Genomic DNA, 23,491 nt, shown 5'->3' with positions numbered 1-23,491 from the left:
TGATTTTATTTTTTGTCAGCTATCACATAAGAAAGGGTTAAAGTTTGTGATAAAGAAGATGGTTTATCTATTCTAATATATTAATTTAGTCCACTCTATTCAATTGTTATTGTTCGTTACCTGAAATAATCTCAGACCTTCCGATTTGTATTTACCGTTGAGGACTTACGACTCCTGGTTTTAGAAGTATGTTAAATAAATGCTTCTAAACTAAAATAAATGTGATGGCTGAAAAGCTATAGCAATCTTAAAATGTAATACGGTTTCGATGCTAAATGCTAGCAGGTTGCCTTGGACGCTAAACGTAACTACAAGTAAGAGACAAATCGTAAGACACCAACATCACTATCGCAACAATATTAATCAAATGCCCAAGTATATTTTAATATTGTTAAAATCTCACCTTGTCTATTGCTGACATGATCGCTCCTTCCAACTGTGCATCCGAGACGTGTCCATTTCGCTTCAGCTGGTGTTGGGCACAGAACCTCCTCACGGACATTTCGGAGGACTTAGGGACTCCTAAATTGTGCAAAGCTAGAGATATCTCAGCATAGGTGTTGCCGTCTGCGAAAAACTTTGCTACTAACACCTTATATTCCTCCAGTCCAGCCATGACAAATCTAAGGACAGGTGATTTATTTCTGTGGTCAAGGTAAACACTTCACTTCCGGGTCACGTATTCTGGTCTATAACGGTAATGGAGAAAACTGATAAAGGTGTTCATTTTCCCTTTTTTGTTTTCTTTACCGAAGCAAAAGAGTTTTAATTAGAAAAACAAGGCATTTCCCGTTTTCTCATTTTGGTTTTGGAAACAAATATCAAATAATGAGTGTTTTTCTCATTTTTCATGTTTTTGTTACGTAATAAAAACAAATGAACGGTTGATACACGGATTGAACACCTTCATTCGTTTTCTCCATTACCGATTTGCCAAAGTACATGACCCAGAAGTGAAGCGTTACACATTCCGAGATATCTTTAGCTCTGCAACATTTAGGAGTCTCTAAATCCTCCGAGTGTCCGTGAGGACGTTCTGTGCCCAACACAAGCTCAAGCAAAAAGGACACGTTTCGGATGCACAGTTGGAAGCAGCGATCTTGTCATGCCGAACTGCCGTGAGCATAGCCGTTAGCGTCGGATGAGAGTACACTTCCGGGTCACGTACTTTGGCAAATCGGTAATGGAGAAAATTAATAAAGGTGTTCGTTTTTTGTTTTCTGTACCGAAGCAAAAGAGTTTTAATTAGAAAAACAAGGCATTTCCCATTTTCTCATTTTGGTTTGCATGATGTTAGGAGTGAAGCTCAGCAGGAAGCTGTAGAGGAGTGTAAATATTAACACACACACACACACACACACACACACACACACACACACACACACACACACACACACACACACACGTTCAACAGGAAGCTGTGGAGGAGTGGACATATTAACACACACACACACACACACACACACACACACACACACACACACACACACATTCAACAGGAAGCTGTGGAGGAGTGTAAATATTAACACACACACACACACACACACACACACACACACACACACATTCAACAGGAAGCTGTGGAGGAGTGGACATATTAACACACACACACACACACACACACACACACACACACACACACACACACATTCAACAGGAAGCTGTGGAGGAGTGTAAATATTAACACACACACACACACACACACACACACACACACACATTCAACAGGAAGCTGTGGAGGAGTGGACATATTAACACACACACACACACACACACACACACACACACACACACACACACACACACACACACACACACACACACACACACACACACACATTGCTACCACCGTGTCGGTCAAAGAACGGCCATGACCAATGTCCAGGAAAACTAATCGATCTTAAAGAATCAAGCCAAGGTCCAACCCCCAAGCTTTGATTGACAGACCGAAGTCATTCTGCTGAAAAATCACATTATAAATAAAAAGACCATTGTGGAAATAGATATTTAAGAATAATAAAATGTTACCGTATTTAACAATTTTTTGGCCATTATACATATTTGTCTATTTATCAAAATTGTATTTTTTTCAAAATGTTGTTTTTATTTATTTAATTATGACTCTTTTGGGCTTCCATACATGTTTAGTCTAAAGGATATTTAAAGTCTAGAACATGTCTATTTTTACTGTACTGTGGTGAAGAGGTTTTGGGAAAGAAAATGTGAAACCTGGGTTTAATTATAGTTTTGTTAATTTTTCATTTTATTTTGAAGAACAACTTTGTGGAATTTTTATGTGACAATTTGATGATATTTGCTAAAAATGTTATACATAAATGTAGATTTTTAGAAAAATCTTCCAATTTTAAAGCTTTTAAAATTGATCTTAAAAATGTATTGAATTCAGTGAAAACATTATAAAACAGAAGTGCTATAAAACCAGTTTATTATTATTATTATTATTATTATTATTATTATTATTATTATTATTTTAGCTGCTTAGATATGTAGATTAGATTTTAATTATTAATGCCTGATTTTCTTTATTATCATTTTTTAAAGATCTACACTGGGGTGATGTTTGTATATGAATGTTAAAATACTTGTTTCTCAATAAAGCATTAAAAAACATCAACGGGTATAAGCCAAATCAGCATTATCAGTACGCATGCGCGATTCCCGGGTCAATATATCCGGGTCAGAGTTCACGACTGCCCAGCGTGTCAACAAAGCCCCTGTCTAGCGGAACAACCGGCTACTTATACGGACTTTTAGGCATTTACTTTGCTTAAGGTCTTTTTAAGGCAATATGCCAGGGTCCCATTGTTCAGTGCGTGGCTGTTCCAACGGTACACGTGGGCTTAATACGTGGATGAAAGAGTTTTGCCCCGTTCACGAGTGCAATAAAGGAACCTCACGATGTATATGCGACCCGCCATACGTACTCATCCCATTTCCTACTGAAAGAAAAGATCCAGAACGTCGTGCCGAATGGATTAAATCAGTAAGTTTGACATATACTGTACTACATTAAAGCTAACTAGTAAACTAGTATATAAATATTATATTGTGGTGTACATGTTAGAGAGGTGTCTCTCACCCAGCAGGTTTCGGGGGTTTGTTGGCGTCCTTTTCTTTCTCGCCACAATATGCCCGATCCCCCCAGGATCAACTGTCAACATCGATCTCGGGCAGAGATTTATAATCAAGGTTGACAGCTCGTTCCTGCTGTTTTGTCAAAACTATAGGTGCTTTTTGAAATGACAATGCCCAAGCGAGGGCCACCAGTTCTTTCTTCCTCTTCCCAGTAACAACGTGTCCACGTCTCTTACAATATTCTTTTAAAACATCCACTTTACAACGCTCAAAATATTCAATATCTTTGTCAGACTCGGCCATGTTTACGTTTTATGATACGAGCTAGGCGGGAGCTGGGTAGTCCTGACCTTTGACCCGGACCAGCATGCTTTGCGCGCAGCGAGATGCCGAATCCGCTTATTGTGTAGTAAGATAATGACGTCAGAGTGACGTTTCACGTATACTCTCGTGTGGATTTGTCTAAGCTCCTCCCTCTAGACGAGAAGGCACCGCCCTCTTTCTTTTCTTTCTCTGTAACTGGAGAAGAAGAAGAACACGGAGCTTCATTCTGAGTCTGAGCCTGGTTTAACGGTCAAAGTTCACCTTCCGTCAGGACTGAAGGTAAAAACACTCCTTTCATGGTTTTACTGAAAGCCTCTGATGGTTTCACACCGGTTTTAGAGCGCATTGAGGCTGATGTGGAGCTTTCAGTGCACTTTTCTCTCATGCTAACGTTAGCGTCCTGTCGGTGTTCATCCTGTTATTGTTTAGACTCTGTGATGATGAAGATACAGTCATTGCTAAAGTTCCTGTAGTTTATCATACGCAGCTGGAGCAGATCATCACATTATTCACTATTAAATATGAGCTAGAAACTACCGCCACGTGGTTAGCCTTTAGCCCGCTAGCTAGTAGGGCTGTACATCACCAGCTACATCACGATACGATGTCGATATGTTTGGATGACGATACGATGTTTGCTGATATCACAAAGTCTGTCACGATACAATTTTTATTCGATTCACAAGCCTGTGATTGATATGATGTGATATTATATTCATATCTCACACAATCATTACATGTTTATTAACTCCATAAAAACTACTGAAATATGATTTGACCATTTTATTTCTAAGGCATTAAATAAACAGTATAAACACCATTCTGTAACATTTAACAAATAATAGACTTTGAAATGTGATAAAAAAGTATCTATTAAATTACTACGGTGTAATACTTTATTAATAATAATAATAATATGGATTTAAACTGTAACCAGATGGGAAAAAGTGTCACTGGCATGTTATTAATATTATTTTAACATTAACATGTTAATGATGCCACACTGTTATAACTAAGTATAAAAACATATTTTAAGGGGCATAATGAAAACTGTTGTATAGATGCACCGAATATTCGGCCGAATATTGCAAAAAAAAGCAACATTTGGCCTTTGGTTTAGTGAGTTAAAAACAAGGCCAAATAGTAGAGTGGGATCAACCGATAAGGGTTTTTTTTAGGGCTGATATTGATTTTTTTTTTCCATCAGCCTTAGCTGATGACAGATACGGCTCCCTCAATTTACATCATAAAAATTACACAATCATGACAACAAATTCTACAACTCTCATTTTAAAAAAAAGGAACATTTATTGAATTTAATAAAGATGAGGTAGAACGGCACCAAGTAAAACATATTTAACAAATAATAAAAACAGGTGATGTAGAACAAGAACAAGTAAAAATAGAGTGAGACATTTAATGAAATATTATGAAAGAACTGTTTGTCCTTATCCTGAAAATAGCTTTGACAAAAGTTGGTCTGACTGAAGATTAGGGATGTAACGATTAATCGTAAGGCAGTTAAAAATCGATTCATAGGTATCACGGTTGATATTGATTTTCTGAAAATTGAATCACAGTACTTTTTTTAAACAGCAGAGGGATATATATATATATGCCGTGACCACTAGGGTTGGGTAGGCACGTTGCAAATCAAGACCACCAATGACAATTTCATATGTTTCTGCTGTCAAGTGTTAATTCAATTCAAATCAATTTTATTTGTATAAAGCAATTTCCAACAAAGTCATCTCAATGCGCTTATCAAAATATAAAGTTCATAATAAGAAAGAAAAAACCCAATAAGATCCACATGAACAAGTGTTTAGCCATCTAACAAAATCAACATCATAAACACCATAAAAGAAACATAAACAATTATTTAATATAGCCTCCATACTCTCCAACAACATATATCTCATGACACGACAGCACATCTGTTGTTTGTGTTGGAAACACAGAAACATGGAGAAAATGACAACTTAGAACATCCTCAGTGAGGAACATCCACAAAGTCAATCCTTCCTTTTGTTCCATTCACTGTGAAAAGTATGAAACATGTTCTGACTTTACCTTTGCTGAAGCTCTGGTATCTCAGGTGTTGGTCTCCATCTTTCAAAAGCTGTTGTTTTTCCTCAAAACAAAGTTTCTCTATCATCTCTAGCGCTGTCATCCTGACTGTAGTGTTGTCCCGCCCACTAGCTAGAGAACGTAGCAGCAGCAGTCACATGGCATCTATTCACTAATGTGCTGTGAACTTACGTATAGCATTTAGCATAGCACAGTTACGTGTAAAGGCAGCTCTCTACGCTGCCTTTACGCGTAAATGGACGTCACATTGGGGACCTGACTTCTCATGCGCAAACACGTAAAATCACGCAATGAGAAAGGAGGCAGAAGAGCGACGTGCCTTTGGGAGGGGGCGTGGCCTCCCTCTGCCTTACAGCGGAGCGAAAAAAAAAAAAAAGACTGCAGCTGTTCCAGGAAACAGCGCTGTTAGTAATTTGGGCTATGAAACTTTCAAACTTATAGGTACTGTAGGCTATTGGAAATAGAAAAATAAATAATTTATAAAAGAAAAAAATTATAATTAAATTATCAAAATATCAATTCACCTTTGGGTAGGCACTGCCTACCTTGCCTACCCTGACGGCACGTCACTGTATATATATATATATTTATCCTTCTCTTGTCCAAATGCTGAGGTGGAGGGTGGAATCTGCTACTACTTTATGTTCATAAATGATTCCTTACCCCTTTAGCACAGAAAGAATATCTGTAATACTACGTGAATATCTGTAAAAGTCACGTTTTTCTATTAGCTCTGTCTGCTAGCATAGCATTTCTTCTTCACTGCATATAATATCTGCATGCCAACGACCACTACGTTACCAGCGCCCTCTGCTGGTCCAAACAAATATCTGACGTAAATACTGGGCAATGACTGTTTTTTTTTAAAGTCTAATTATTAAGGCACAAAATACATTTTAAGTTGCACTTTTAAAAAGAAAAAGAACTATTATGCAGTTTTGCATTGTTTATTATTGAACCAGAATTTAAATTAATAGGCTTCTTCTTCATTTGTATTATTCCTTTATTTATTTCATTCAAGATTTATTTTTAGTTAAATTGCATTGTTTTGAATAGTTTATCAAGGGATTCTTTTGACAATGAAAAATAAAAGGAAAATAGTACAGTATTTTCTATAAAAGAATATTTTTCAGTCATCATTTGTCTACAGTCCCACTTTGTAAAATAAATCGTGAGAGAATCGTATTGTGAACCCAGTATCGTGAATCGAATCGTATCGGGAGTTGAGTGAATCGTTACATCCCTACTGAAGATATATTTCATTAACAGGATTATTGAGTATAAATATATATAATTATAGTATTAAACACAAAAAGAAACCATGAATAATAGTCCATTCCAACACAACCTCAGAACATAAATTAACAGAGGAAAGTAACGTGATGTCAGATGTGCATTAAGCAACAAACTGTTCTAGTTCCTGTTCTAAATTACATTAACAAGAATACATATTCAAACAAGTAGTAAACTGCTTCTAAAAGTTAAAAACTTCTCAGCACTGAGGGAGAAGCAGAGAGAGAAAGAAACACACACACACCAAACCTCCAGCCAGCTGCTCGTTAACTACAGCTGCAACACAACACGTGGACTTACAGAACAATGCTAAATTAAACAGTTAAAAGATGCTTTGAAAGTTTAAACCCTGCCTGGGATTGAAGAGCTTGCTTCACGCTCTGCTAGTGGGGGGAGGGGCTCTGCTCTCTGCAGCCTCTGCTCCAGCAACACGAGCAGCCGCTCTGTTAATACAGTAGATTGCCGAACGCGGCAGCGCGCATCGGCCAATGCCATTATATGTAAAACATGCAAAAATCGGCTGATTAAATTGGCCGGCCGATGAATCGGTCAATCACTAATTTTGAGTCTGATTAGTGTGTGCTCGTTGCTGCAGATCCAGAGCAGCAGCTCCTCCATTCCATACACAACCACAGCCAGACTCTCTCCTCTCCACTTACCGCTCTCCGTCGGCCTCTGAATGAGGCTAAAGTGATGTTTATCACTGTAGCTAAACCATTATAAAGTGATTTTTTTCATCATACCTCCCCTTTAATGCACTTTAGCTTTTTTTGGAATGCATGTTTTGTTTTATTTGAAGGCCTAATATAAATGAAAAACTTTGTTGTGCTTTTTATGAAAAGCAATGGCTACTGGAATATTTAAAAAAAAAAAAAAAAAAATCAGATTATTCAATAAACATTTACTTTAAAAAAAAAAAAAAAAAGTCTAAAAATGTATTCTAGGCTATTTATGCACTTAACCGCATTCGGTATTCGGCCAAGCATTTTTTATTTTATTCGGCTTCGGCCTCAAATATTCATTTTGGTGCATCCCTAGTTTTTGGAGTATTTTCTGTTTTTCTCTACAATTTTTTTATGTTATCTTGCTCTTGTTTTGTGTCATTTTGTACACCTACTTTAGGGGCCGCATTACATTAGACCGGGGGCCGCATTTGGCCCCCGAGCTGCCAGTTGGCTATATCTGCGCTAGTACATGTTGTATTAATTAGGAAACGCACCTACAATTATGTCAAATGTATTAAGCGATTGAGTGCATTTGGAGAATCACAACAGAATTTTTAACTTTAAATTCAGAAATGGCAATAAAATATTTTTTTTTAATATTGTACTTAATATTTTGCAAATTTTAGGTACTTTTATATCATATCATATCGTATATGTATATATACTGTATGTGATTACATCATTGGAATCAGTTTATTTAAAATGATCTTATACAAACTGTATTGTTTTGATGTCATGTGTCTTAACACACTATGCATCGTATCAATTTTTGAATGGAATCGTGAGACACCCACATATTTACATCCCTAATGCAACGGTGAATGTGTAGAGTATAAACACCAATGTGCTCCTTTGGAGAGCACGTGGTCCGCTATGAACAGAGCCAGACATAATGAGTCGTTCACTGAGCGCGCTCAACGATAGAGCGTACACGCTCATCAGAACCAGCATGGAGGGTCCAGAACTGATGGACTATGATACCAGGACAGATGTTCAGCTGTGGTTCTCCCAGAGCAGAGGTCTGCAACCTGTGGTTCTGGAGCCTTATGTGGCCCTTTGACTCTTATGCAATGGCTCCCTATAGCTTTAAAAATTACTATTGAAATGCTTTGTGTGGCAAGAAATGAGTATTTAGCATGTGTTGATCACATGATCACGTGTTATCAAATTCAAGTTACTTTTTGTAGCCTTTCAAATAGGGATGGGCGTTATGGACTAAAAAAATTATCACAATCATTTCTGGTATTAATCATGATGACGATAAACATCAAGATAAATAAAAAAACTATCAATAAATAAAACAATTCCCAACTTAAAGTGTAAACAGGTTCCTTACAAACACAAATACAATATCTGCTGACTCATCGAGCTCATGAGATGATATTTTATGGAATATATCAGTGCATGTGGATCACTCTATTAGTGTTATTGTATGTAATTCATTTATTTCCTCACTTAAAATAAAATGATTTTCTAAAAAAAACACATGAAAAGCACAAATAACTCCATCAGTGTTTTCACTGCTGCTGAATCTTGTTTCATTTATTATATGAGTTACATAAAGTTATGATTGATAAATAACTCTGATTTCCTATAATTAAACCAGATCAAGCTGATGATGTAATCATTCAGTATATTTATGTGTAATAATCTCAATAGTTACATTAGTCTAATGGGACCAGCTTTGTCTGTGAACACGCAAAATATCATTAAAAAATATTGCGTTTCACAAATTGGGACGAATTAATAGTGACATTAATATTATGATAACATTTATGTCAACGTTAAGCTGATCAGAACTTAATCAATAAACCTGATCAGATTCAGTAAACCATTGATCCCTGAGAGTAAATCAGGTGACATTAATGCTGTTCTCATACATCTTTATATGAAATATAAATAATTAAAAAGAAGTCAGAATAATACATGACACTATAACTTATATCTGCCTTTTAATTGTGTGTATTTTATTTTTGACATATGTTTTTGTTTAATTGTGAGTTTTTTTCCTCACAGGAGTTAAAAACTAATATTTTCTTTAAAAAATGAAAAATATTTCTAAAAAAACTGAAAATGAAAGTGGATAAAACGGATTTTGAAAAAAATAAAAAGGAATTTTTGAAAATAATAAAAAGGAATTTTTGAAAAAAATAAAACAGATTTTATAGGGCCCTACTTACAGTATATGGAGTGGTTAGCATTAGCTTTTAGCCCAGTCTATGTGTCGGTAGGTTAGCTTAGCATAGTTAGCTTTAGTTGAGTTTCCAGTTCATAATCGTTGCTACAGGTTCATCTCTGTCCCTGTGTTTGTAGAACTTAGGGTGGATCTGATGGAGGAACTAGGATTGGTTCACTTTGTTGATGTTTATCTGGTTTTAACCAAGTAGTGGTTCATGATGTATCACAGCACGGCAGTTTCAGGTAGCCGTGACGATCACGCGTCTGTGTGTGGGAGAGCTGGGGGCGGGAGGCGTGGTGCACACCGCGGCCGTGGAGGCTTTGCTGCGTAGCTCCTGTAAACAGAGTTCTGCTCCAGAGAATAATAAGTTGACAACAAACAGGAGCAGTTTTGTTCTGTGGAACAAGAGTTTATGGTCATTCTTTCCTAAATTGAGGGACAAATGGTCTGTGGCCCTCGCTTATTTCTGACATGGGAATTTATCATTTATATCGTGGGATGACATATTCTTACCGGTGAGAATATTTTTGATGATAAATCATAAACAATAAAACATTCCTACTCCACATAGCGTTAACCTAAATATAAACTTGAAGAATCACTCTCCATGACTATTTTTGTTCATAAATGACTCTTAACAACCGTTTTTAAACAATCTGTGGAGGTAAACTCAGCATCCTTCCTTTACAGTGAAGAAAAATGACTGTTTCAGTTATATCACTGGCTGCTGTGCTAAAAAGACACAGCCCTCTGTCTCCAAATCCTCTCTTCTGATTGGTCAATCACACACCTGGGGGAGCGGGAAGGGGAGTGGCCATTTCTACGAGCCTGAATCAGTTTTGCAACAGACGTCTCGCAGAATGTGTTGCAAAACTCAAGCAGCTCAGATTCACACGAGAAAAGTAGTTTGTGTTTGTGTATCAGTAGATTGGAGAAGTTATAACTGGAGAGTTGTGGTTGTAAACCATCATTTATGCAAGTAATTAAAAAAATGTGAATAAATGTTGGATTACAAGTTTGCAGCTGTATTTTTATGTGTAAATATCAGTCTCTAAATTTTTTCCATAATTTGTGACATTAAATTTTAGGGGTGGGAATCTTTAGACACCTCACGATTCGCTTACGATTCAAGGGGCTTTGATTCGATTCTAAATCGATTATTAATGTATTTTGATGCATGTTTTATTCACAAAATATCTGTTGTATTCACTGTGTCCACGCACTGTATAAAAATATATATCATTTGTAGTTAGAAAAAAAGAGATACATTACCATTCATTAACCTTTATTACACTAATGGAAGAAGTATGAACTGAAAATGTACAAGTTTTTGAAGCAAAGGTAGTAGCAGCCTTCCTTGTAACATAACTAAAAATAACGTATGACATTAGCTTCCAGTCGTTAGAGATAAAGTGCGTGGTTATAAGATGTCCACGCATCACATGTCCTACCCACTTTCTGCAGCGATGCTATGACTTCTGTTTTGGTTGGTTGTAAAGCTTCGGGATGGTCGTATCAGTAACGTACCGTAGAGAAGAGATGGTATATCGAGGCTCCAAAGTATGCGAACGAACGAAAGCCCTGGTTTTCCACGACCGAGTAAGGACGTAAATCCTTAGCAATAAATGTTGCAATGGACTTGTTAATCCACTTTACCTTTTCTGAAGAGGGTGGAAGCTTTGTTGTGACTTGTTCGATTGTTCTCTGGTGAGCCACAGCAGCAGCTGACTTTGACTCCTCCTCCGGGTGAAAGCGTGCTATAGGGCTTCTCATGTGTGTTGTGTTCCCAAAGTACTTCATTTTAGTGTAACAGAGCTTACATGCAGCGTTGCTCTTGTCCAGTTCATTTCCACCGTGGACATTGAAGAAAAATCAGATTTTAAGCTGCACGGGGCTGGTCTTAACTCCTTCACATCCATGCTTCCTTGTTGTGGTGCTCTCTTTAAAGTATTCCTCTGGAAACGCGCTTCACGCCACAGATCCTTGGCCTTTTTCTTCAGACTTTTAAACGGCCTCTAAAATATAGATTTTTGATTACTGGAAATTAAAGAATCGATTCAGAATCGTCCACCTCCGAATCTCGATGCATCTAAGAAACGATTTTTTCTCCCACTTCTATTAAATTTATTTCACTTGTGTGGGTTTTTTATACACAAGCTCACATCACATTCTACAAGCTCTCACATTTTACAACATATCTACCTTCATAGTTGGCTCTACATTCAGGAAGTGGCAGTGGGGCATTACTGGTCAGTGACTACATAGTGCTGTGTACAAATTGGGTTGGCAGCAGGGGTTGCAAGGCTTTGTTGTCACGTGGTATTTGTGATGGTATGTGTATAAAATCAGCTTTAACAGAATCACGTACAGAATCACGGATTCGACCAATGAAAACAGAAATAAACAGAATCAACATGAAACGCCTTCACCGTGAGGCATTTTTATGGTGAAATGTTCCGGGGAGCGCTCATTAGGTGCACCGCTCTCCACCTTCCTGTCAACATCTCATCAGAGCTACAGAAGATCTGTGGATAAAGTTGTTTGTTGTTGTGGACTAGACCATCGATACCAGGGATTGTAGAGTCAGAAACATTGTAGATTTATGATATATATATATATATAATTTTTAACTCAAATTTGCAAAATAAAAATTGTTTTTATTTACACATTTGATTAAAATGATTTTTTTGCCAGCCCTATGATGACATCATTCCAGACCATAATGATTAAAGAAAAACAAATGGACTAAAGGATGCATCAGTTATTTCACCACTAGTGTATGTAATAATTGACAGTATTTGAAGCTATAGTTATCATTAACCTACAATGTTTTAGACTCTACAATGTGTGTTTTTATGGTAATAAATGGTAAATAATAAAATCTCAATATTTACCAATTTATTTACTTAATACGGTTTGTATTTTTACAACATTTATTTCTTCAACATAAAAACCAGGAATGCACCAAAATGAAAATTTGTGGCCGAAGCCAAATATAATATAAACGCTTGGCATAATACCAAATATTTAATGCGGTTGTTAAGATTTTCACTATTTTTTTAATAGTGCATGAATACCCTAGAATAATTTTTTAGGTGTGTTTTTTACAAAGTAAATGTTTATTGAATATTCTGACATTTTTTAAATATTCCAGTAGCCTTTGCTTTTCAAAAACAACACAACAAAGTTTTTTTATTTATATTATCCCTTCAAATAAAACAAAATATGCATTCCAAAAAAAACTGAAGTGCATTAAAGTGGAGGTATGATGAAATAAATCACTTTCTAATGGTTTATCTACAGTGATAAACATCATTCAGAGGAACAAAGTGTAAAAAGTTCTGTAGATCATACAATTTTGTTGCACAGATTGTAAACATGGGTTGGACTAAATGAAAAAATAATGCAGCACATTCGACTAAACCATGACAAGATGGAGGTGATTGTCTTTGGTAACAATGAAAAGAGGACTGCTGTCAGCAAGTATCTGAGTCTGGATCTTTAGAAGATAAAGACCAAGTCAAAAACCTTGGTGTTCTGATTGACTCAGATCTGACATTCAGCATCAGATCAAATCTATCACAAAAACATCTTCTACCACCTAAAGAACATCTCCAGAGTGAAAGGTTTAATGACTCAGAAAGATCAGGAGAAACTGGTCCATGCTTTTATCTCCAGCAGACTGGACTATTGTAATGGTCTTCATCAAACATCTACAGCTGGTTCAGAACGCTGCAGCTCAGGTCTGAACCAGAACAAAGAGGTCAGAACACATTACACTGGCTCCCAGTCAGCCTCAGAGGAGACTGTAAAGTTCTGCTGCTAGTTATAAATGTGTGAATGGGTTTGGTCCAGAATACATCAGTGAGATGTTAGTCAGGTATGAACCCAGCAGGTCTCTGAGATCTATGGACACAGGTCAGATAGTGGAGCCCAGAGCTCACAGTAACCATGGTGATGCTGCTTTTAGTTGTTATGCTGCAAAGAAGTGGAACAAACTGCAGCAGAGCTGAAGTCAGCATCACATGTGAACATTTTTAAATCAAAGTTAAAGGAACTTTTTTCTCTACTGTGTATGATTGAGAGAGATTTATGGTCATGTTGATGATGTCATGTGTTTGTTGATGATTTGAATTGATTTTACTGATGATTTTTATTAATTTTTTTATTTATTTATTCAGTTTATTTCCGACATGGTTGCATTCACAGACTTTTTTTTTGTACATGCCAAAATTTTACTGATTTTAAATGTTCTTATTGATTTTAAACAATTGAATGTTTTATCATGTAAAGCACATTGAGTTGCCTTGTGTATGAAATGCGCTATACAAATAAATTTGCCTTGCTTTGCCTTTACACACATCAGCTGTAGTGGTGCAATGGATCATCATTGATCCGTGATCAGCACAGATCTCTCTCCACGGTTCGATGCGCATTGGTTGACGAAAAAAAAAAAAACTTTTAGTAATAAATCGTGCATTAGTAATGCCCTGATAAAGCTTGTTCCGTGTCTGTGTGTGTCTCTGTGCACGCTCGCATATGCAAGTATATTTTCAGTGTGTGCGAGTGAAAGTTTTTATCTGGTCGCATCTGTGCGAGTGCGTATAAAGGGCGCTATTAAATCCTTTTTATTTTTTTCAAAATCCGTTTTTTCCACTTTGATTTTTTAAATTCAGTTTTTTTTGTGATGAAACAAAATAAATAATAATAAATGAAAAAAATTCATAATTAAACAAAAATGTCTAATAAAATGCACACAATTAAAAGGTAGATATAAATTGTAGTGTCATGGATTATTTTTTTTTTATTTATTTATTTATTTTTTTTATTCAGTTTATTTCCGACATGGTTACATTCACTTTTTTTTTTTTTTTTTTTTTTTTCTTTTTTTGTACATGCCGAAAAAGGAGACGAGAGAAGCAGTTTGCTTATCCGGGTCCCGTCCCCTGTTTTACCATCGCAAATTTACATGGGTTTACATGTCTCTCTGGTCAAAACATTCTTGATTTCTTCTGAACGTCCATCTGTAGTCAGTGTTGTCCTCTCTATCTTTGTTCGTGTTGGCCTTGTTCCCTGCCAGACGTTGTTAGCATTCCTCCAGTTCAAGAATAGTTCCTCTTTCGAAGGTGTTTGGAAGGTTTTTCCCTTTTCATCCACAATGTCACCTTGTTTTGTCTCTACATCAAGGGTAATCCAGCTGTTGTTAGTTCCATTGGCAGTGTTGTATCCTCCACTGTCTGATGATGGGATCAGATCCAACTTGTATAAACACATCACTACATCCCAGTTCACAAGCAAGGCAGTATTTTAATGTAATATATCGTGTTTCTAACTGCTGTTATTAGTTTTATTGGCAGTGTTGTATTTTCCACTGTTAGATTTAACTTGTATAAACACATTATTATATCCCAGCTCATAAGCAAGGCAGTAATTTCATTGTATATAAAAAAAAAAAAAACGTGTTTCTAACTGCACATATGACAATAAACACTTTGAATTTAAATTTAATGTAATCCTTAATCACCCCACCACCTAGCAATTGAAATGAATAAATGACAGACCTTTTTTACTCTTGGTTTCACATTTAAATCGGTCTCCGTAAAATAATCACAGTCTGAGTTTTATTTCCAGTGTTTATATAGATCTTTTGATATTTTGATTTCTCTTTTTTAATTATTTATATGTCATATAAAGATGTATGAGAACAGCATTAATGTCACCTGATTTCCTCTCAGGGATCAATGATTTACTGAATCTGATCAGGGTTATTAATTAAGTTCTGATCAGCTTAGTTTAAATAAACCTAATTTAAATTATCTTCTGTGTAATCTGGAATTTGACATTGACTAGATGTTGCACTTTGTTACTTTTGTCCCCCATAGTCAGGAATAAAGTAACACCATACAATACACTGAGGATAAAAAACAAAAGAAAACAAAACATCTTTTTTAGGAAAACAACAAAACAAAACAATGTTCTGGCTAATACGCCGTGCACTCTTTAAATAGAAAAAATATTACATTTTTCATTGCTTAGTAGCTAGCTGACTGTGAATGTGTATTTTTGAGCTAAGTCTCTCTGAGGCATAATACACCTAATTCAGGGGTGGCCAATCCTGGTCCTCATGGGCCACTATCCAGCATGTTTTAGATGTTTCCCTCTTCCAACACACCTGATTCAAATGATGAACTCATCATCAAGCTCTGCAGAAGCCTGATAACGAACCTGGTCATTTTAATCAGGTGTGTTGGAAACATCTAAAACATGCTGGATTGTGGCCCTTGAGGACCAGGACTGGGGACCTCGGACCTAATTGATGGTCAGTTATAAGATCACTCACTAAAAGAGATTTAGACGAAAGCGATATATTTAATAGTTAACGTTTTTTTCATTGTTTTGTGTTCCGTTTGCAGTTTTAATTTTAATGAGATTTTTTTTGGTTAACTCCTCAATTGTGGGCTTTAGTTTGTATTGCATGTCAGGGCTCTACACTGACCTTTTTTCTTAACGGGGGTGGGGGGCACAGCATAGCCACACATGCTGATGAATAGTTGACTTAACTGGCGTACTGTATGAAGTAAAGATTGACAATTACTTCATATATTTGCTAAATGTTTTCAGGTTTTAGTGACAATATTAAGTTTTTCTGCAACAATCAGTGGCTGAAATAGTAGGTAATTTATTTTATATCATTTTAAAAGAAGACGTAACATTATTTTTTTTTTAAATGACATTAAATCATAACAACAGGTTACATGTATTCTGTTTTTTTGTTTTTCAGAAATGCTGTACTTGAATTAAGTTAACAGTAACATAACCAACTTAACATCGGCATTGTTTCACCCCATGAATTAAATTCAGAGGGTCCAGCTCTGATAGTGGGGTCTCCTAACCCTCTTCCCCTGGTCAGGGGTCTGTAACCTTTACTCTACAAGGAACCATTTAACCTCATCTCACCTGGATTAAAGTCCTCCTGGAGCCATAAATACCTTCTCTATGAAGACAATACAGTGTATTACCATATATACAGTTAAAATATATAGAATAATGTTTGATTTAATTTGATTTATATTGATCATGTAAATGGAAACTTAAAAACAGTTTAAAATAAAGAAATAAAACAATAACTTTCATCTTCAAATTTTAACACATCTCAGTTTACATGAACACAATGTTTATAAAGTAGATTTTTATAGTTAATGTATATGAAAGGCTACAAAAAGTAACATGAATGTGATAATACATGATCATGTGATCAACACATGCTAATTACTCATTTCTTACCACACATAAAACATACATATTTAACCTGTACATTGGTGGTTAAATGAATCTGTTCCCACACAATTAAAATCTGTATTTTCTTCCAGAAATAGTGTTTTTGTTGGTTTAGTTTCTTACCAGGGATTTAAAACTTAAGGTTAGTCACAGGTGGAGGAAAGTTGATGGTCTGTAGATGTTGTAGGAGGTGAAGTAATAATCAATCAATAATTCTCTGGTCTTTGGTGAGAGCAGACGTGTTTTCGTTTGCTCCGATAACACGACCTTGGCTACAGCTGAACAGCCTGAACAGCCTGAAAAACTGGGCCCAAGACTGAAGGAAAATGGTGAAAAAACCGCAGGGAGGCCCTTCAGAACCCAATTCGGGTTTGGAAGAGGTCAAGGAGATGATACGCGAGGGTCTACGAAACCTATCTGCCGAGATAAAGTCGTTGGAAAAGACGCTGGAAAACTCACTGGAAAGACTACAAAGCGAAACAAAGGTACTGAAAGAAAAGAATGAAAGAAATGCTGAAGAAAGATGTCATCATCACAGGCCTAAAGATAAAACCCAGGAGTGACGAAGAAACAAAATCGATTGAACAACAGGTCGTTGACTACCTGAAGTCGAAGGACATTGTCCTGAACCCTGACAACATCAACTCCTGCCATCTCCTGCCAAAGAGAAATGATACCAGAGGAGAAATAATCAAGCAAGGAAACAAACTCAAGGGAACGAAGGTGTACATCAATGAAAACCTGACGAAACAAAATGCAAGCATTGCATGGAAAGCACGCCAAATAAAAAAAGAAGGAAAGATTATGAAGACGTGGTCAAAAAACTGCAGGATTTACATCCAGGAAGAAGAGGACGGAAAACCAGTTCTCATCAAAACGATGGACAACTTGGGAAAATACGAAGGATCCACCTAAACAACAACATTACTGATGGTAATCATGGATATGGACCCAGATCTATATAAACACTGGAAACAAAACTCAGACTGTGATTATTTTACGGCGAGGGTCTACAAAACCTATCTGCCGAGATAAAGTCGTTGGAAAAGACGATTACCCTTGATGTAGAGACAAAACAAGGTGACATTGTGGATGAAAAGGGAAGAACCTTCCAAACACCTTCGAAAGAGGAACTATTCTTGAACTGGAGGAATGCTAACAACGTCTGGCAGGGAACAAGGCCAACAAAAACAAAGATAGAGAGGACAACACTGACTACAGATGGACGTTCAGAAGAAATCAAGAATGTTTTGACCAGAGAGACATGTAAACCCATGTAAATCTGCGATGGTAAAACAGGGGACGGGACCCGGATAAGCAAACTGCTTCTCTCGTCTCCTTTTTCGGCATGTACAAAAAATGTAAAAAAAAAAAAAAAAAAAAAAAAAAAAGTGAATGTAACCATGTCGGAAATAAACTGAATAAATAAAAATAAAAAAAAGTAGGAATGTGCTGAGTCATTGTACAACCTGATTTATTTTAGCTTAATAAATTGTTATATCTTCATTTTATTTGTCATTAATCATTAATAACCTCTGTAAAAAATACATTTATTTCAATAGTTTTTTTAAAGCTATAGGGAGCCATTGCAAAAGAGTCAAAGGACCACATTAGGCCCCAGAACCAGAGAGAGAGACTCTGAAATATACTCACATATTCAACCAATTTGGTCTCAGTCTGGAGCTCTGTATTTACACATTAAAAAAAGCTACAATATCTGCTGACTCATCGAGGTCATGGGCTGATATTTTATGGAACATGTTTGTGCATATTGGTCACTGCATTAGTGTTACTGTATATAATTTATTTATTTCCATTCATAATGCAACTATTTTCTAAAAAAATTTTTTTTAAAAAGCAAAAATAATTACAATAGTGTTTTTATTGCTGCTGATTGTATTTTATTTTATATCTGATAATGAGTTACATAAAGTTATGGTTGATAAATAACTATTTCCTATAATTAAAGTAGATCAGATGATTTAATCATTAATTACTGAGAGCATTACTAATGGCATATTCTGGTGTAATAATCACAATATTTACATTAAATGGTAAATGGTAAATGGACTTGATTTATATAGAGCTTTATCACCACTGAAACAGTCTCAAAGCTCTTTACATATCAGCTCATTCACCCAGTCACTCTCACATTCACACACCAGTGGGACAGGACTGACATGCAAGGCACTAGTCGACCACTGGGAGCAACTTAGGGTTCAGTGTCTTGCCCAAGGACACTTCAACACATATTCAGGTACTGGGATCGAACCCCAAACCTCTCGATCAGAAGATTAGTCTAATGGGACCAGCTTTGTCTGTGAACACGTAAAATATAATAAAACATATTGTGTTTTACATGTTAGGATGGATGAATAGTGTTAGTTTTATGTTAATATTTATTTAACTCAAAGTCAAACTGTTTCCACTAAAGACCTTCATTTACAAATTCATGGGAATTTAAATTCTTAAGCCACAATATCAAAGCATTTTCCTCCACATCATGTGATCTCTGAACAAACTGATCCTTTTAGTCCATTTCAAAGTGATAACAGTGCAAAGGATGGATGAATATTTCTAGATCCTTCATGTTCATTCTGTCTCTTCCATCCTTCAGGTGGAGCTGATTCCATGCTGATGTTGTAGGTGAATGGAGGTGTCTGAAGGAGGATTGTGGAACCACTCAGCCATGACAGCAAACATGGACTCCTCAGAAAAGGTGAGAAATTAGTGAATTAAAGTCTTTCAGCAAAACCAGTGTTGAACCAGTGAAGGACACCTTTAAAGATGAACATCAGCTGGACTTCTGGTGGAACATGTGACCTTCAACTGCTCAATGACACAGACAGGAAGTACAACAACAGGTCAGCTGTCACATGATGAGCCCTGATAGGAAATGTCAGCTTTTACACACATAGGTGTCTATAAAAGGTCAGGCTCTGCCCATACGGTGCCTATAATACGTTTAGGCTCCGCCCATACGGTGCCCATAAAAGGTCAGGCTCTGCCCATACGGTGCCTATAATACGGTGGCTATAAAAGGTCAGGCTCCGCCCATACGGTGCCTATAATACGTTTAGGCTCCGCCCATATGGTGCCTATAAAAGGTCAGGCTCTAAAATACTTAGACTTAGCTTGGTTGCTAGCCCCGCTCAGCATCTTTGCTTCTGCTTACGTCTCCTCCGCTGGCAGACACCACTGGTATATGGCTCTGCTGCTCCACAGGCCGCTGTGTGTAGCCGGCGTAGCAATCCAAAGCTACGTAGTAGGTCCAGAGTTGCCACATCTACCAGACTATAACGGTTTAATTTACCTAAATCTAATCTAAATCTTGTCTGGAGGTGAAATACTATTTTAGAGTAATTACGCTGCTGGTTCACTGAGAAATTATTAGAACTGACTGAGTTATCTGCTGTTTAATATTCGTTGCTAACGCTAGCCTTTGCAGCCGACAGGCGCGTCACCAAATACGCATGCATAAGGCAATATACCGAGGCTGGCAAACTTAGAGAGTCCATTTTCATTTACCTTCCGGTTAATTGATTTATTGATTATCGGCCCAGGCCTAGTCCCACAGTGTTTACTGGTTGGTGGTGCTGGGGTGAGTGAGACCGGGGGCACCGCAGTACCTCGTCCTCCCTCCCACCACAGCACCTCGTCTTCATGGGGGGTCCTGCCTATAGGTCTCGCTGGTCTCTGTAGATCCTCTCCCTCCAGAGTTTCCCGTGCACCTTGTCCTCCAGCAGTGCCTGATAAGCCAATGTGCGTCTTTACGCATTAAGTGCATTCCTTTAATAACAGCTACAGGTGTCGCAGCCAATTGATCAGCAGTGTTGCGCAATGATAATGTGATTTTGATTAATGTTAATATTATTAATGTAAAACTGTATTTGTAGGCGTGTATGTCACTCACTCTCTGGGACGTCAGTATAATTTTTTCTTCCTTTATTTTTGTAAATATATCCTTAATATATGAAATGTGTTGTGAAATGTGCAATGTTGGATTATTTCACACATATCTATTTCACAGAGTTGTCTTTAATTTCATCCTTACCTGTTGGGGGCGGAGTTTCCCGTTTCTCATGATTTTGTGTGTACGGCAGAGTCAGAGCTGATGTGGAGGTGCACACTAGGGCTGAACGATTTTGGAAAATAATCTGATAATGATTATTATTGCGATTTAATACGATTATATTTTCAAGGGCCTCTTGTCATGTATTTTTCAATGAACACGAGCAATAAATCAGTTTCATAATAAACTATTTCAGATCTATTTAAATAAATATAAAATGTAAATTTTAAAGCACAGATTACAACAATAAAGCAAACAAATCTGTGACTTTACCTCTTCAATATATCTAACTTCATGTTTCATGTGGACTGCACGTCTTAAACTCTCTGAACAAAACAGGTCAAGAAAAAAAAAAATTAGTCCCAAACGTTGCTTATATGTGGCGTATGCTTTATTTTATACGTACGCAGTGTTTATAAATAAGGCCCCAGATCAACATGTTCTCACTGTGTGACATCATTGATCTGACTTTTTAGCAGCATTAGCCTCTGTTACTGCCTTTAACTGAGCTTATCTCATACAGAACACTAGTCTGACTCTTATTGTGAAAAGACTTCCTACTGTGGTGTTTATTTGGACATCAAAGGAACAGCTACAGTTACAAGTAGCAACTTGCAACACAATCAGAAGGTCATCAGTTAGACAGGTTACCATTTAAAGCACAACTTGTCTGTTTGATCCTTTTCAACAAACCAATCTGAGCTTCTCCTCATATTTTCTCCACATTATTTAATAAGATGTAAATAAGCTTCAAATCCCTTCATTTGATCAGAGACAAGTGCTAATGTCCATCCCTGCTACTGAGCTGTGGAGGCAGTGATGCTTTGGTCAATGTTCTGCTGGTAAACTTTGGTTCCTGACGTCCATGTGGATGTTCTATTGAAGTTGATCTCCTACTGAAGCCTAATGCTATGTCTGATCCATCTTTAACAGCCACTGTTCTTTCTAGGAACACATTTAGAAACAAATGTTTGTTTGGTTCCTTCTCTGTGTTTAATCTCTAACTGTTCTACAGGACTCTGGAAGCCAGAACAAAGTGACACCTCAACGTTCTCAGGACAACAAAGCTCAGCCACAACAAAGAAACAAATCTAAGAGAAAAACTTCAGCCACAGTTAAAGCTAAACATACATGTGACCAGTGTGGAAAGGCTTTGACCAGGAAATCACACCTCACTATACATCAAAGAATCCATTCTGGATCAAAGCCATTCAGCTGTGACCAGTGTGGGAAGGCTTTTAACCAGAGTTCTGCCTTAATTCGTCACAAAATCATTCATACAGGAGTTAAGAAGTTTGAATGTGACGAGTGTGGAAAAGCTTTTGCTTTAAAGCGACACCTGAAACACCATCAGCTTATTCACAGTGGAGAGAAACCTCACACGTGTGATGAATGTGGAAAGACTTTTAGTCAATCTGGAATCCTCAGTCAACATGTCCTCATTCATCGTGGAACCAAAGCTCACAGATGTGAACAGTGTGGAAAGACTTTTACATTAAGATCATATTTAACGACTCACATGCAGACTCACTCCAGAGCAGAGTTGTATCACTGTGACCACTGTGGGAAAATATATAAACAGAAACATTACCTCATCATCCACCTGAGATCTCACACTGGACATGAAGTGTGTCCCTGTGACCAGTGTGACAAAGTTTTTACAACATATCAAAAGTTAAAACGTCATCAAATCAGCCACTCATCAGAAAGACCTCATAAATGTGACACATGTGGAAAATCTTACAAGTGGAAATCTAACCTTAATCACCACCAACGAGTTCATGAGAAGAATGTTTTCAGATGTGAGGAGTGTGGGAAGACCTTCAGCACTTCATCTGTTCTCCACTCACATCTCTGTGTGGATGGAGACATGGAGCAGGAATCATCTTCAGATCCCAGCGACACACGGATGGTGACGACACCTTCTGGTTCCAGTGTTGGACTGAAGAACCCAGAGATCAGGCTGCACAGGATTCCAACATAAACCTGGAAAATGGACACCAACAGTTCAGGAAGTTGTTGATCTTTGAAGGTGTGGTCTGAAAGAAAAGATCAATACAATGATCAGTTGGAAAGGAAGCAGGAAGAAGTTTCCCTTTGTTCACTTTCTATACAGGATTTACATTCTATAGCTTCTGTATTCATACATGATGTATATGAAGAATGATTCACATTATTATTATTATTATTATACAGTAATGACAGATTCTATATCAGGGCTGTTAAACTAGTTTTAGTTGATGGTTCAAATATAGACCAGTTTGTGTTCCAAAGGGCTGCAGATTATAGGAAAACCAGCCTTAGTTTATGAGAGACTTTGATTTAATTTTCCAAAATGTTGTGGAATAATTTTTGAAAAATTGCGTAACTTTCAAAAATTGAGTTTCTGCAACAATTTGAGTTTAAAATGACTCCCATCATGTGATGTCATCG

General features: G+C 36.9%; 1 long non-coding RNA gene across 1 annotated transcript; it reads left to right on the top strand.

Annotated features, from left to right (window-relative positions):
- The first annotated feature begins 3,629 nt into the window (after positions 1 to 3,629).
- Positions 3,630 to 22,132, top strand: LOC114470858 (uncharacterized). The gene is made up of 3 exons (XR_003674919.1): positions 3,630 to 3,699; positions 19,604 to 19,705; positions 22,074 to 22,132. It is a non-coding gene; the product is annotated as an uncharacterized LOC114470858 (long non-coding RNA).
- The last annotated feature ends 1,359 nt before the right edge of the window (positions 22,133 to 23,491 follow it).

This window comes from Gouania willdenowi, chromosome 10, assembly GCF_900634775.1.
Source record: "Gouania willdenowi chromosome 10, fGouWil2.1, whole genome shotgun sequence".
Lineage (NCBI taxonomy): Eukaryota > Metazoa > Chordata > Actinopteri > Blenniiformes > Gobiesocidae > Gouania > Gouania willdenowi.
This window is presented reverse-complemented; position numbering and strand designations above follow the sequence as displayed.